Below are 15,216 nucleotides of genomic sequence, written 5' to 3' on the forward strand. Positions count from 1 at the left end.
TTCCCTCGCTAAAAAAAAAGACAGAAGTAGAAACTAAGATTTTTTTTCTAAACTACACCACTCTTTAATAAATGCGGAGTTAATCGTTAAAGTTTGATTTAATACAAACAATGCAGAGTATGAATGATTGTAACAAAGCGAATAGAAAATGTTTTCAAATTTAAAAGATTTATTATTAAAGCAATGGTACTAAAAAGTAATCATCAATAAAATCTATTCAAGCTAGAAGAACTATTAGATTATCTTTACTGACAATTATAAGAAATAATTACGAAAACAAAGCAACTGAATAAATATTTAATTAATTAACTCTTTCAACGATTGATTTACTTTAAAACAACGAAAAAAGATCCTATAATTATCCTGTAATCATATAGGATGTAAACAATATGATAATAATATGAAATAATAGGATGTAAACATATGACATCTAATTTAAGAAATATGAAATTAAATAAGTTGCCCATAATAATATTGGTTTGCATAGTTCGGTTTTTGAGGAGACAGATGATTTCTAATTGAACGGAAATGGATTCGTAATCGCTGAACTATTAACTCTGTATTGAAGAATACTCAATCACTCAATTACTGGATCAATCAAATTCTCATCAGTTTTAATTTTTATCGACTACTATAACACTAGCCAACAATATTTTTTTGTAGGGTTTTCGATTTCTTCCACGCAATTAAAATACATAAATGGCTCAACCAAAAAAAAAATAGCTTTTTCTGAAATTGTAACAGATTAATTAATATCAGGCACGTATGCAGCATAAAAGAGACAAATATTGGGGGTATGAAAGAAAATATTACGCTCCACAATTTTTTCCTCACACCATTAGTCTTTTTTTGGTATAATATATAACCTGTAATATATATTATTATTATTATAATAATTCAACGCATTTTAAGATGATCGGGAATTGAAAATTCATCAATTCAAATACAGAATTAGGGAAACATACGATTTATCCGGTGGAAATACAAAAAAAAATAGTTGCCAAAAAATTTTTATCATTTATGATAAAAATGAAAATTTCATCTGTGATAAAAACAAAAATATCATCTATAAATTTCTCGGTGAAAACGAATCATTCCTTATCACTGTAATAGATTGACACTAATGGAATACAGGAGGGATGATGTAGCTGTGACCTGGGACCTAAGCTACACGTGTTCGTTTACACGTAGCGTGTGTACTCTTCACCCCCTCCCTTAGTTCGCTACATTTGTCATTCTATTAGTGACATCTAGCCAAATTCAGTGTATTTATGCAACGGAATTAATTTTAGGAGAGCAGGTATGGCGTAACCGGATCGAACGAAAGACAATGGACTAAAGTAGTCGATAAAGTAAAAATAGACAATAATCTTGGTTGATAATAACTACTTTATGAATTATTTGTCACAACACATATGTCTTTCTATTATTCAAAAGTGCCAATCAAGAAGCATAAGTTAAAATAATCAAGTTTATTATCAGGACAAAAATTCAGTTTTATGAAAGCAAAATTTTAATTGAATAGACCCAATAACACAACTGAGGAAACAATTTTTCATTTATGTGTATATATTCTAACAATTAAATTTTAATTATAAGTAGATGGTCAGGGTTGCGGTCAAAAAAATAAGAACAAATAGTTCAAACTATTTGTTCTTATTTTTTTGACCGCAGCCCTGACCATCTACTTATATTTAAATCTTTACGGTCAACTATATATATATATAAATTAAATTTTAATTCTGCATATCGAATGGAATGTAAAATTAAAATTTATTTATGGACTATTTTGGATTTAATAATTAAATTAAAATTTAATATATCTTGGACTAAAACTATTCCAAGATTATTTACTTATCACCCTACCCTGCCTATTAGACAATACGGGTGTTCGCAGCAGTGGGTACAACTCATCGCTGCATATGATAAACATTACATAGCTGTGCACACAGCTTGCTCTTGCTACAAAATAAATCTTGATCTTTTACTGAGGCCTTGCTGGTGTCTTATTCTCTCCTACCCAGGGAGAAGTGAGTAGAGCCCACAGCCTCCTTCCACCCATACACGAAGGTCTTGTACTATTCCACGATTACAAAAAAAAAAGCGATTTCATCCCAATATTTGATTAGTAAAATCAAAACTATATACAGTTAAGAGTCAAAATCGATTACTTTCCCAACCATAAAAAATGGTGTTTTTTCTCCTGAAGTTACAAAAGATTCATTTTTGAGTTCATTCAAGTAAAACAAAAATCACGTTATTTTGTGTTAGAAGATGGTTCAATTTTTTTCTGTGCTGAACAAGAGATAAAAATGCTATTAAAAAGTAAATATTGAAGAATTGGTGGTGAATATAATGGAAAAGGTTTCCTCTGCGAAAAACATTAGTTGTAGTGCATTCAATTAGGTTTGCTTTGAATGCTAATTGGCATCTGTACGTCTAATAGTTGCAGAGACATAGTTTTTCTGAAAGCAAAAGTTTTTTCTGAACAGCTTCAAATCAATCATTTTTTAATTTATTTTGGCGAATACGATGAAAACTGCTACTACCCCTCAATTGAGAGCTAATAGACATCTGTATGTCGTTGGCAGCATTAGTAGTTTCCATATTTGTCAAAATTGATTCACAAATCATCTATTGGCCATGCTCATGTTTGGTCATGGAGTCCCAGCATCTCCCATCCGTTAAGAGCATCCATTTTGTAATTTACTGACCATGCTTTTCATTTAACTTTATCCTATTGCCATCCATCTGCATTCTAATGGTGTCCGACGTAACCTTCTTCAGAATTATCATTTTCTCATGGAGTCTCAGCAACTCCTATTCACATAGAGCACCCATTACACCATCTACTGACCATGCTCTTCATTTAACTTTACCCTATTGCCATCCATCAGCATTCTAATGGTGTCTGACGTAACCTTCTTCAGAATTATCATTTTCTCATGGAGTCTCAGCAACTCCTATTCACATAGAGCACCCATTACACAATCTACTGACCATGCTCTTAATTTTCTCATGAAGTCTCAACTTCTCTCATTCGTTAAGCGCACCCATTGTGGCATTTACTGTTCATGATTTTTATTTTCTTATGGAGTTTCAGCATCTCCCATTGATTAAGAGCAGCCATGATGTCATTTACTGACCGTGCTCTTCGTTTAACTACACTCTATTGCTATCCATTAGCATTCTAAGAATATCTGTCATAACCTTGTTCAGAATTATTATTTTCTCATGGAGTCTCAACAAATCCCATTCATTAAGAGCAGCCATTGTGTCCACTACTGATCATGCTCTTTATTTAACTTCTTTTTTGTTTTTAATCATTGACGTTTTGCTATCGTTAGGAGGTACAATTCATTATCAATTATCGTAATTATAAGTATATTTTTTTTAAATTCCTTGTTAATCATTTTACTTTTCAGCCTCTTATAAGTGATATGATCACATTACCACTCCTGAATCTAACTTTATACTGCAGATCTTTTTTATGACTTGATTCTTCTTTATGACTTATGTTCCAATGAATTCCTATCGGAGTCTGACTGTTCACCTCGACTTATGAATACGGTTCAGTCACTGGGTCAGATTATAATCATTACAGTCTACTTGTTCGTTTTAATTTTTTTCTCAATGGTATCACGCTGCTATCTTCTTTCCTTATTGCACCAGTCGTTTCTCTCTGCTGTTATTCTTTACCACGCTCGAGCTAGATTAACAAATATCATTATGCCAGAAGCATTCACTAGCCACATTTTACGCATTCGCTCCCTTGAGCGTAAACTACTCATGCAGCGCCGTGTCATACGAGGCGTAGCGGACATTGGTAGAAATCCATTGCTGATGTCAGCCAAAAGGCATACTTTGAAGTCGCTTTCGATACTGCCAACACTGATTGGTCATAGATCAAAAAACACTTTGATGATCTTGCTGACTCATATATTACACAAGATCAAGCAGATAAAGTTCCCGCAGACCATTGGAATGTGATCTTTGATCTCTACAACATTTTGCAATGTTTTTCTCAGACCAACCGTTTTCCCATAAAATGTATATTTTGTAAAATGTATTATTGTTATTCAACTTATTATAAGACGATCCTGATTCACAGGATTGAGATGACGGAAACGAATATATTCGGTAGTTAAAAGAAAAATATTACTACTACAGTTCCTCAATTTACTCCTTTTGAGCCGTCATAAATGCGCTCCCTGTATATAAAAGGGTCCACTGGTAAAGAGAAAAATATAGAATAATGCAACGTTTATAAAAACCAGGTGAAATTTAATAATAATAAAAAAGAATTATTCTTTTGGCTTTATTTTCCAATTGTAAGATTATATTAGAAGATGGCCTCGTGACCTTATATTGTAAACTGTTTTTAGAGTTCTACTACTGGGTAGTTTCTCTACATCCTGTATCATATCATTATGTCATTATGATCAAATTTACTGGTTGTATTTTTTTATACAGTTGTAAATATCAATAAATAAATAAAATAAAAAAAAAAAGTTATATTACCTATTCAGGCCCTAAAGAATGTGTGAACTTAGAAAATCTTAGCTCTTGACTAGTTTTTATAAGCTTTAATTATGGATTAAAATAGATTATTCATGTAGAAATCTTTTTATTTTTTGACAATTAAGTTGCTTGCATCTCGTTTCGTAGTACATAGTGTCATTACATACGGTCAGATTTAAGTAATCCGAATTTTTTGGCCGAAATGTTTGTATAAAGTTGGAGTCGGGGGTCTCAATTTTGTATGCTTCCCCTAACGCGTTCACCGGAAGACCCCGAAGACGCAACGACTGTGAAGCCGCCCGAAATCATTTGTCGTGGCATCCAGAACCTGGCTTGTCCCTACTACCACGCCAAAGCCGATGAGATGCTGGCCAGCCTCGGAAAAGAGAAAGACGTTCTTTTTTTAACACCGGGTGTTAAGTACATGGTTTTCACCATTTCGCCCACCGCACACCAGGACGAGGGAAGAGGCTATAGGACGCAGAAGTAATCACGGCAGCGAGACTTCCAACCCAGTCCCCAGATAAGAGATCACTATTTATTAATATATGAGACCATCCAATGCTTATTATGTCATTTAATCAAATAATTATTTAAATTAACACACTAACTCATTTGGCCCCTCGGGGATTTTATTCTGGCCCCTCGAAAATATAAGTGCTCATACAAGCAGGGAAGTCTCACATTCCACCACCCCTTTTCCACACTGATATAAATTTAATATTTCAACATGCATTCGAGATACTTGAAGTAAGGTACGGTCAGATCCCGAAGTATACTCATACTAAAATTGTTTAGTACAATCAGTATTAAAAAAAAAAAATCAAACAATCAAAATTTAACCCTTTGACACAGGTAGTATCTTAGGTCCCATTGTTTATACGGTTTATACAGCTGACATCCCAACCCACCTTAACACAGTCCTAACAACATGCGCTGATGACACATGTATACTGTCTGTAAACAACGACCCAACTAATGCATCACAAACACTACACACACATAACATCTATTGAAGAATGGTGTCAAAATTGGAGAATCAAAATAAATCCTGGTAAATCCCACCAGATCACCTTTACTCTCCGTCGTAAACCTCTACCCTCTTGTCCTACAGTATCCTTTCAAACTACTCCACTAACGCCTGTTGAACAGATTCGATACTTAGGACTCCGTCTTGATAAGAGTCTTACTTGGAATCCACACACAAGACTGAAAAGACAAGAAACTGCTCGTAGATTTCGATTCCTACAAAACTTACTTGACAAACGCTCTAAACTTCCCATTCAGTACAAAAAATTAGTATACACTACGATAATCAGACCAATTTGGACATATGGGATTGAGCTGTTGTGGGGTTCCACCAAACCATCAAATTCCTCCCGCATTCAATCCTTACAATCCAAAATCCTTGATGCTCCTTATTACGTTACAAATAAACTCATTCACAAAGACCTTAACATCCCATTCGTTGCAGAATTGGCTCAAAACAGATATGCGTCTTTTCATTTCAAACTCCTAACCCACTAATTCTTAATCTTTCATCCTTAACAATCCCTGATAATCCTCCGAGGCGTCTGAAAAGAAGATGGCCACAGGACCTTCTAATTTAAATTAATGTTTGAAGTACCACCGATGGGTGGTTTCTTCGAAAGATTTTCAAGTGTATATGAAACATACAACATATTTACTTATTGTATTATTTTGTACAGTTGTAAATTACATTAAATAAAAAAAATAAAATAAAAAACCCTTTGACACACCTTAATATAGTCAAAAAACAATTATGATAAATGCAAGGAAGGATTTATATAAACTGAAGAAGGGTATTATTCTATTAGTTAATTTAAATTAAATTAAGAGACAGAAATCAAATTAACTTAATTAACCAATCTCCGAATAAAAAATATTTAGAAACTCTCTGTGAACTTTTATTCAGCCTTGCTAAATTATCTCCATCTTAAATAGATTAATAGGAAATCTCATCTAAGCAAGCTTGAATTTTGTAACACATTTTATCCTTTCGTACATAAGATAGAATCGAAACTAGGCTGTACTGATTGTTGAAGCAGGAGACTACATTCCATCTAATATACATAAGAGATACACTTGTCACACCAGAGGTTTCTCCATTCAGATTGAGTTGGTACAGGGTGCCGCTGTACAGAAATCATCTTAGGCCACCGCAAAATCCTTCACCCAGACAAGATAATTATTTATAAAAGAAAGGAAACGAAGGAAAAGGACAAGGGTAGAAAGGAGCTATATTTATTTGAGAGGGGTGTTTTATCGGTAGGAAGGGGGAAGGGGGGGAGGGATAGGGGCAGCATTGAAGACGGAGATCAATAGCATCATTCATTGATATCTGATGAGGACCTCGGCGAGGAGGTGATAGCTCCACCCTTTGTCACCTCCTTTCACTCTTCTTCTACTCTCATAGGCGTCTCATTTCTTTCTCCACTCGCTTCTACCCCACCTAGTGATTTAATGTATCAAATCAAAGAGGGGTTTCCATTCAAACACTAATAAAATAGACCTCTCCATTAAGAGATAATATTTTGGATTTTAGTAACCAACATTAGGAATTTTTATAACTTTTAATAAAAATATCGGAAATTATTCTTAAAACATTTTAAATAACAATAAATAAATTACTAAAAAAAAATTCTATATATAAGCATCATACTATCCTATGTTTTGAACACTTTTTTTCATTGTACTCCTTAATTACCTTTAATACTTGAGTATTTTATTTTTCATTTATACCTATTTAAAAAAACAAAACAAAAAAGTTTTAGGAGTTTGTCGTTTTAAGTTTATTGGCAGTGGTTTTTTTAATTAGACTGGTTTAGGATTTAAAATTAGAATAGGATAATATAAAAACCAAAGAAAAAAGGAATAGTTTCTTTCGCATAATTCTTACCACATAATGAAATTTACCATTTGATTGAAATACGAAAAAGTTCAAGTTCATGAATTATAACCATCATTAGAATTAATGGGGAATATCTGTGTGAAAAAGTCATTTCCAGAGAATAGTGTGTTCCGTCTCACCGTGGTCCGGATGTGGTGGTTTTGAAATTTATTTTGTGGAATAGGTTGATAACCACCAAAATTATTTGTCCTCCTTCAGTTGGAGTAACTACACTGAACTGCAAATATGCAACTAAATCGTAATAAATTAATAAAATAAAACATAATTTCCGATAATCTGGATTATCTCTATAGAAAGTTTGGTAAGTCAATTCTTAAAAAAATTTTCTTTTGAGGGTAATGACTTCCAATTTAATGAAATTTCTTTATTAAAATTATCACCACATGGTACAACGTTTCGGGACCACTGTCTCATATTCATGCACCTTAAACCTACAACAATAACAAAACTATCATAACAACAATATCCATTTCTATTCATTATAGTTCACACAATTATATTTATCTCATAATTTCTTCTAAGAAATCATGTCACAATTTGTGCATCTTCACTACTCCTTAGCACAGCCATCACTCTATATTTCTAACTACCTCTTTGGACCTTATCTTATGTCCAGTGTGCTGTTTGGTTACCTCCCTGTTGGGATAATTGGAAGTCATTAACCTCAAAAAAAAATTTCTCACCAAACTTCCTATAGAGATAATCCAGATTATTGGAAATTATGTTTTAGTTTATTCATTTATTTAGTTGCATATTTGCAGTTCAGTGTAGTTACTCCAACTGAAGGAGGACAAATAATTTTGGTGGTTATCAACCTATTCCACAAAATAAATTTCAAAACCACCACATCCGGACCACGGTGAGACGGAACGCACTATTCTCTGGAAATCACCTTTTAACCCAGATATTCCCCATTAATTCTAATGATGGTTATAATTAATGAACTTGAACTTTTTCGTATTTCAATCATTATGTGATAAGAATCATGTGAAAGAAACTATTCCTTTTTTCTTTGGTTTTTATACTATCCTATCCTAATTTTAAATCCTAAACCAGCCTAATTAAAAAAATCACTGCTAATAAACTTAAAACGAAAACCTCCTAAAACTTTTTTGTTTTGTTTTTTTAAATAGGTATAAATGAAAAAAAACTCAAGTATTAAAGGTAATTAAGGAGTACAATGAAAAAAAGTGTTCAAAACATAGGATAGTACGATGCTTATATTTAGATTTTTTTTTAGTAATTTATGTATTGTTATATACAACTGTATACAATTATATACAACAATTAAATTTACTATCAGATATAAAATAATATGATAGAAACGTGTGGAGAATCTACCCATTGATAGAACTCCAACTACGTTACTAAAGAAGAAGGTCTCGGAGCCATCTTCTTTTCTTGTGGCTTAGGGGAATTATCGGGTATTGCCGGAGAAGCTGGGTTAGAAACAAGTGGGTTTGGGTGATTGAGAAGTTTATCATGGAAGGATTGGTATCTGGTTCTGGCTAAATCGGCAACATATGGAACATTGAGGTCCTTATGGATGGTTTGATTTGTGACAAAGTAAGGAGCATTAAGGATTTTACGAAGGATTTTAGACTGTAAGGATTGGATTCGAGAGGAATTTGATGGTTTAGTGGAGCCCCAAAGCTCAACTCCGTATGTCCAGATAGGTCTTATAATAGTCAGGAAGATCAGTTTTTTGTAATGGATTGGAAATTTAGACCGTTTGTCAAGTAAATGTAATAGTCGGAATCGACGAGTAGTTTCCTGTCTTTTCAGTCTAGTATGAGGATTCCATGTCAGTCATTATTCCAGATGTAGTCACTTAGGAATTTAAATAATAATTTAGGTTTTCATATTAACATAATATACGTATTTTTTTTTACAAAGAAATTGTGAATTACTAATGCTATCGGTACCCAAAGTAGCTTGCTGCCACGGCAACATTTTGTCGCAAGAGCTAAAATGATAAACATTGTAATTTTGCACGCTTTGTCGTTACTTCTTCGATAGTTCAATGTCCTTAAGTTTTTTTTTTTTAATTATCAGAACAATCATTATCAGAAAAATAATTGAAAGAAAATGTTTGGGGCTCCACTAAACCATCAAATTCCTCCAGAATCCAATCCTTACAGTCCAAAATCCTTCGTAAAATCCTTAATGCTCCTTACTTTGTCACAAATCAAGTCATCCATCAGGACCTCATGATTCCATATGTTGCCGATTTGGCCAGAACCAAATACCGTTCCTTCCATAATAAACTTCTCAACCACCCAAATCCACTTGTTTCTAACCTGGCTTCTCCTTCATTACCTAATAATCCTCCTAGGCGTCTGAAAAGAAGATGGCCTCGAGATCTTCTTCTCTAGAAATGTTATTGGAGTTCTATCAGTGGGTAGATTCTCCACATGTTTTTATCATGTTACTATGTCACCTACAGCAAATTTACTTGTTGTATATATGTGTATACAGTTGTAAATATCAATAAATAAATTATTTAAAAAAAAAAAAAAAACGAAAATGTATTCGTTATTCTTTAATCGTATTCAATTTATATATTATATATTGATGATTCCCCAAGGTTCTGAGCTCTTCAAGAGTTTAGGTCTCCTGGGTATGTTAATAAACGTGGGGTAATGTATGTTACGACTATTATTTCGAGAAATATTCATTTTTTAAGATGGTAAACCAGATCTCCGTTTTCCTTGAGGTATAAATAACTAATAATATATCTGTTTTACCTTTTAATTCAAATAATAGTGTTCATACTCAAACATGTTACATTCTTTTTGTTTTATATGCCTATTTATTAAAAGAGCATTAAACTTCAACAAGCAAATTATCATGGAATCTTACATATAGCATTTCCATTGCTAGAAAATTCCACGATAATTTTAAATACTTTTGTTGAAGATATGACTTTTGTGCGGTTTTTGGAGGGAAAGGGACACTACGGACAAAATATTCGCAATGAGGCAGCAACTTGAAAAGTGCTGAGAGCACAAAATTGACCTTCATCTCCTCTTTATAGAACACTTACAAGCATTCGATAGTATCTGATTATATAATTGAGCAAAACTAATCGAAACTCGTTTGAAAGTTGAATTTCAGAATCGAAAATTTAATTAGATTCTGATTTTTTTTTCTTAATTGGGGATAAAAGGAAGGTGATTTTTGTCATTCGGTTCAAAATGGTCTCTATGATAAAAAAAAAAAAAGCAAATAGCTATGGAAATATCTTGCAATTAATTATGAGCTTATACAAATATGTGTCTCGAGGAATATCTTATCACTAAAAAAGTCGTTTAATACACTGAGTAATAAAAGTATAACGATCTATAAATCAAAACTAACCTAAAAACATTCAGGACGTACCAGTAATACAATAATTTTGATAAAAATGATTGATATTTTGAAGGAATAAAATAATACATATATTTAGCCTCAAAGCGAAATAATAAATAAATAGTGAATAAATAAAGTAGAACAGAGGGATCACAATTAAGACATGTTTTCTTCAAGTTGCACCAAAACATTAATCAGTACTAACAAATGAAAACCTTACATCATGACCTTAACATTAGATATGTCCCAAAAGTTATTCCATCCATATTTTCCAACTTTTCTCAAAACCTTATTCACCATCCTAATTAGCATAATCCCTTTCTAGCCCCAACCATCCCTATAATTCTCCTCGAAGGTTGAAACGGCATTGGCCCCGAGACCTTTAGTGAATATGCAACTTTACGAGTTCTACCAATGGCCATTTCCACTCATATCCTTAGCGTATGTGGCAAACTAAGTCTCTACTGTCCTTCAATATCACTGACGCAGCTAGGAGAGAAGCGTTGGGACCTTCTGGAGTCCTGATTTGCCTTCCACAGGTAAGTGGTAAAGCTTGGTCCAGAGTTCCTTATACTGACTGAAAATATTATAATTTTTTTTTATATCATGTGTTTATATTGTTCATTACTTTGATTTTTTTTAATCAATATGACAATTATATATTTTAATTATTTTTACAGTTACGATATTTCTTTTTATTATCATTTCTATCTTTTTATTTTATTCATTATCATTTTTTCTTCATTACTTTGTCCTGTATGTGAATGTTCACTTCATGTAGATCTGTAATATCCATTGTCCTGAATTGTTTATTAATATTCTTTAATAAATAAAAAATTATCCTAACACAGTTGAAAAAAAATAGTCCTAAATTATCGCGGGCAAATATAGACTCTTAGCGCGACTATAAAAAAAAAAAAAGCTTAAAAGAAATTTATGGTACAGCAAACATGTTAAGGATTCAGATATATGCCGAACCGTATTCAATATATGAGGATGTTATGTGGTCCAATTTATTAAGACACAGCGAAAAGAATGATTAGGTTATATAATAAGAATCCCAGATAGTAGAACGCCGACCAGGCTCCTGCATCGCTCTATAATTGGCAAAACAAAATTTAACCTATCATGCTAACAGTGGATGCATATATGGAAAAGAATCTGAGCGTATTAGGCAAAATAGAATGGAACAGGCCAGAATGAGAGGAATGGAACAGGGTTGGTAAGAAAGCAAAGTCTACGCTGGAATGTAATTATAAATAATAAATAATAATAATCTATGTAATAAATGATTAATTCAAGGTTATAAAATGCACAAAAGATAACAATTTTAGTTAGTGTATTTTAAATAAAATGGACAGAAATAGAAATATTCATTTAAAAGTATTGTAGCATATTTCGACCTATCAATAAACCAAATGAAGTCGATAATACTTAATTATACTAAACTATGCATGAAAATTCAATGATTAAAACGAAACGATTAAAATAAAATTCTCCTATCGAATTATTAAGTGCTTGATTGAAATTTAATTGCTGAATAAACTTGTGAAAATCATATGTAGGATAATTTTCATTCATTATTTGAAAATGAAGTATGTGTTCATATTTCCTCATTTGGAAAGAGGTAAAAACTAGTACAATATATTATACATAAATCGCAAAAAACGAATAAACAATTTATTTTTAATTTTTGTTAATCGTATATAACAATTATTTTAAATCAACAATTATATTAGAAAAATTACATTTTTTATTTGTTAAAAAGATTCATTAAAAAATATTATATATAGTAATTATTTCTATGAAATATTACAAACAAATATATAAAGAAAATAAAAATAATTAAATTAAAATAGTAAATATACAGTGCATTACAGGATTTATTTTGAACCGGTTTATTTCTTCTTTTCCTACATAGTCAATTATTATATTTTACAAAAGTTCAGCGTTGAACCTTTATAAAAAATAAAATAAACCGTAATCAAATAATTGAGATTAACTTCTATTCTATTGCTTATCACGATAGAGTTAATGGGTCAAGCACAACTTGACTTCGAAATTACTTTGTCAAAGTCCAGATAGTAGAAACTATTTTATATCTATATAAAGAATGGATATAAGCGATTAAAAACCTAATCATATGAATTATAAATAAAAAATATTTTTAATAATGAATATCGTAGTTGAGTGTTTGCGGCTTTAGCGCACTTGCTCAGCCTCCACTGGCTCACTACCAGTGATGCGGCGAGAGGGATGCGCTGGGATTTTTTGAGCTCTGCTCACCCCTCACACGTGTGGGATAGAGTGGGCTTAGGGATCATCAGGTCGATTGTGTAAATATTGTATATAAGAGTGTAAAACTGACTAGAGATTATTTGATTTTATCATTATGTTATTTTATTTATTTATTGTTTTCATACACATAGTTTGATTATGTTCATTTTGTTTGTCCTTCTGTTCATATATATTTAAGAGAGATTTTTTTTTCATTCATTTATTTATTTGTATTCTTATTTTATTTTATTTTAGTATAAATGTGATCATTCATCACTATTCTCTATTTCCCACAACTGTGTGGCAGATTGTAATATCTATCAATAAATAAAAAGTATTTTATTAGTAATAATGAATATTTTTTAAAAATATGGAAAATAATGCAGTGTGTATCTTTTTTGGCTATCATGTAGTCTTTCTTTTGAGAGTAATGTTAATCTTCTAACCTTCTCCAGTGTACCTAACTCAAGAATTTCTTTCACGAGTGTTGGTCGATGTACAACTATAACATTAGAATGTCTCGAGGAGATCATAACACGGAAAGTAGTAGGAGGGAAAAACCTTCACCAATAGCGAGTAGAGCCGCCTTTGAAGACAATTACTTTAGTTTTATTTTTTTTAATTGATTTTCTTAGTGTAAACATAAAACAGTATCTACTGTAACGTAATATAGCTGGCCAAGAAGAATAAAAATTTCACTGTAAACTTTGTGAAATTGGATTTATTGTTTTGGGAGGCTCAAAAATGCATTTACTTGATGTTTGTAAGGCGACATAAGTATACTCAAAAATTCAGACAGGTAGAAATTTCGTAAGTACAATTATTTCGACTTACAAACATCTAGTAAATCCATTTTCGCTCCAATCATATTCCCCAATTCTATAAAGTCAATTTTACAGTTGTCTCATTATTTTTGTGAGTTAACGATATATGTGAGCAGCAGGTCTAGAACGTTTTTAGTAAACATTAACTACCAAAAATCCATTACTTCAAAAATATTTAATGACCAACAACTGATATATGGGACCAAATACTCTTTTGTGAAATAGTCCATCTGTGATTATAATGGAATGCTTTGAACAGGTAAGAGCTATCATAGAAATTTTCCTGTTTCTGTTAAAGATATATGATGCTTATTTTTGCTGTGCAACAAAATGTTCTTACTATTCAGTTGGACTTTGAATCTATTTTGTTTGTTATTGGATTTTCTCATTTTGAATACAGAAATTCCTAACCCATTTCACTGTTATTTATCCCAAAATATTTACATAACAGAATTCAAACTTACAATACAATAGTAAGGTATCAAGAGCAGAAATTACTTAATTCCAAATACATTAAAACTATGAATAGCCTTGTATAGAATAACCTAAGTATGTATTGAGTAACATTTTGGTTTCATTACAATGTAATGTGGATGTTTTCTTATTTTACTAAAATTTTCAACATTGGTAACGAAAAAAAACAACACATAAGACGTTCTAGGAGAATTAAAAATCTTTAAAAAAAAAATTCACATACCTGTAAGCGGTTGTTAAAATCTTTAAGATCTAGGTCACACTTTGTCGAGTCCCATTCTCAATGTGCCGGCCTGGAAAAAAAATTAAACGAACCAAAAATTACTTGTACCAATTACGTAACAATAACCTTATTGTTTACAATATTTTATTATTATTATTATATGGCTACAGTTCATAGAGGCCTAAGTCCTCGCTTTTCTTGACGTGTTTTTTTCGCAGTGTGGGTACGTCACTCCCACGCCTATTTTTTTTGAGTATCACCCATTGGCTAACGGACCTCAAAAATGCCCGGGGGAGGTTGTGAGTGAGTTTTGTATTATTTTATGCTTTAAAAAAGCCCGGGTGGGACCGTGACTCGATCTGACAACCTTTGTGTGGGTAGACTGGCGCGTTGCCACGTTACTGCTAATGCCCCCTACAATATTTTATTATTTCTTAAAAATGAATTATAACTAGCCTATTCATAATTCAATTTAGTACAGGAGAAAAATATATAAACAAATATAGGATCAGCAATAATTCTTTCAAAAAACGTTGCCAGATAAATATTAGTTTTAATAAAATATTTTGATTTACAGACTAAGGAATCTTTACAATATTAAACAGAACAAAAAA

At 31.9% G+C, this 15,216-nt stretch overlaps 1 protein-coding gene across 8 annotated transcripts in view; it reads right to left on the minus strand.

The window, feature by feature from the left end:
- LOC106682458 (uncharacterized) overlaps positions 1 to 15,216 on the minus strand; it is a 291,824-nt gene that overhangs the window by 113,358 nt on the left and 163,250 nt on the right. For all 8 annotated transcript variants that reach the window (XM_067053724.1, XM_067053719.1, XM_067053721.1 and 5 more), the window contains one exon: positions 14,603 to 14,672. The gene's annotated coding sequence lies outside the window, so the exon portion shown is untranslated. The remainder of the gene's footprint in view (positions 1 to 14,602; positions 14,673 to 15,216) is intronic.

Source organism: Halyomorpha halys, unplaced genomic scaffold (genome assembly GCF_000696795.3).
Source record: "Halyomorpha halys isolate HHAL.00 unplaced genomic scaffold, Hhal_1.1 Scaffold415.1, whole genome shotgun sequence".
Classification (NCBI taxonomy): Eukaryota; Metazoa; Arthropoda; class Insecta; order Hemiptera; family Pentatomidae; genus Halyomorpha; species Halyomorpha halys.